The sequence below is a fragment of the Orycteropus afer genome, unplaced genomic scaffold (genome assembly GCF_000298275.1).
Source record: "Orycteropus afer afer isolate SDZICR_OR568_19922 unplaced genomic scaffold, OryAfe1.0 scaffold00472, whole genome shotgun sequence".
In the NCBI taxonomy this organism is placed as follows: Eukaryota; Metazoa; Chordata; class Mammalia; order Tubulidentata; family Orycteropodidae; genus Orycteropus; species Orycteropus afer.
In genome coordinates this window covers 1,869,962-1,872,211 of record NW_006922059.1, presented here as the reverse complement: position 1 = coordinate 1,872,211, position 2,250 = coordinate 1,869,962, and the positions used below count along the sequence as shown (strand labels likewise).

General features: G+C 38.9%; 1 protein-coding gene across 1 annotated transcript in view; it reads left to right on the top strand.

Annotated features, from left to right (window-relative positions):
- LOC103209021 (N-acetylaspartylglutamate synthase A) overlaps positions 1-2,250 on the top strand; it is a 193,170-nt gene that overhangs the window by 16,669 nt on the left and 174,251 nt on the right.

Here is a 2,250-nt window from a genome sequence, read left to right as displayed (position 1 = left end):
GGGTAGAAAAGCCACACAAAGTAATTTACTACACTGCAGTCTGTATAAAAATGAATTGTTTTATCCCTTTCACCCCCTCCTCCCCAGCTTTGTAACACTGAGCTGCAGTCTACTGAGTACTTTTTAATGAAACCAAATTGAATCGACACCCCAGAAAAAATTAAAAAAGTATTTTGACAAGAACTAGTTTTAGGAATTGAAATACTTCCCAGCTAAATTCCCAGATTTTAAATTACCTTAAAAGTGTCTAGGAGTCTTTAGAAAGACATTATAGGCTATTTTTCATAGTGGTTAGGAGCAAACACACAGTACATAGTGTTTAGTGCTCTGTAACCTGTGGCTAACAGAGGCTAATAACAACCTCAGAGAAGGACTGGATGTTTCCTTTTTGTAGCTCTTTCCGTCCTGGAATCTAAGTGGTTAGCAAACACTGCCCCACTCAGCATAAACTCAATGAAGTGTAGTCATTTGTGAGGGGGAATATAACTACTGTTGTGTGCCAGTGCCCCACACAGATGAACCTGTTCCTCAACCACCGACAAAATGATTTGGTGTCTGTATGGTAACTGGTGAGAGAACACTTCTCAAAACATGGCTTCTTGAGACCCTCTGCTGTCTTTCTAGTATGATGTTTTCAGTTGGGTATGTGCCAAGTTTACAAACTTCTCCTGCATTTGTGTTACTTCTAGTAGTTTGTGCTTATGCTTGAAAATATGTTATTTTTGCTGTAGGCAATCCTCAGTTATGAACGGGATTCTCTTCCTAACGGGATTCCCTTCCTAACAGTGTCTTTAAGAATTTGTCAGTTGGACCAGGTGCATGCAGTTCTTAGTCAGCCTTGCTTTAGTGCAAGAAAGGAGTTCTCATGGTGCTGTGTTTAGTTAAAATATTGGGCTGCTAACCAAGTGGTTGGCAGTTCAAACCCGCCAGCTGCTCTGTGGGGAAAAATATGAGGCAATCTACTTCCGTAAAGATTTACAGTCTTGGAAACGATCTGTGGCAGTTTTACTCTGTCCTACAGGGTCGCTATGAGTTGCAGTTGACTTGATGGTAGTGCATTTTTTTTTTCTTTCTTTTTTTAAGTGCAAGAAAAGGCTTGAAGCTTTCCAATGATTTAAAAGGTGCATGTGCAGCAAGTAAGGTGATTGAGACGAAGAATTTGTTGTTGCTAGTTTGGTTCATTGTTTCAAAGTGAGGACAGATTTACACAATATCGAAGCAGGGCTTCAAAAATGATGGCAACCTGCTCAGAGATGGTGGCCGACCACATGCTTTGAGTGTGTGTGGCTCTCCACAGTCCTGCCAGTAATCCAGTCTCACATCTCAGGCTCCTGAAAGGGCTCACTATGCCTTTTCCAGGTCACCCATTCTAGGGATTTTTTTCCATTCTGGTTACTGTGACAAATCATCTAAATTATAAAAACTCTGGTCACTTTCTGTTTTGCTTCGTCAGCCATGTCAAAATCAGTTTGAAGCCCTGCACTAAGGGGCCAGTAGGAGTTGTATGTAAGTAGTGTTGTATAATTTGTATACTGTTATTTCTGTATATAATTAAAAACTAAAGTAGATTATTTGTCCACAGACCTGGGAGAGAAAATTCCTGCATGTTGGGAAGGGGGAACCTTTGATTTTCAGAAAGGTTAAATTGTATGTGGACTGTTTAGCACCTGTTAGATTTAAAAGTAAATTTATGAAGTATCTTATAAGGTTGTTAAGTGTTGCTGTTGGGTTTTATTCCTTCAAAACTGACATCAATTAGATCCATTTGATTTACTGACTCATGCTTATTAGATGTGGTGACAAGGGAAATGGATGGAAACAGTATTATGTAAAATAATCTTATGTAATAGTTACTAAAAGTCATGGAATTTAGGAAGAGCAACGTTTTGCTGTTTAAAGTAGGAGCAAATAATAATTAAAGCCATGTGACTAATGGATAAATCATTGAATCGGAACTGAGAAGGCCTGATTTTGGGCCCATCTGGTAGAATGAAAATAGTTAATTGTCAAAACTTTGATTTCTGTGAGCCTCACTGTTCTGATTAATATTTTTTGGTTCTAGGTTCTGAGATTCTTTGTGATACTGCAGTTTTGTGTTGTCTCAGTTGCGAATGACTCAGCCAGTTTACTATGTTTTGGCATATAACGCACCCATGTAAATAATGCACACATACATATAGTGCATATAGCACACACAGGAAACTAGTGCCTGAAGGGGCTGACAGTTTGCGAAAAACCTCCATATAATGC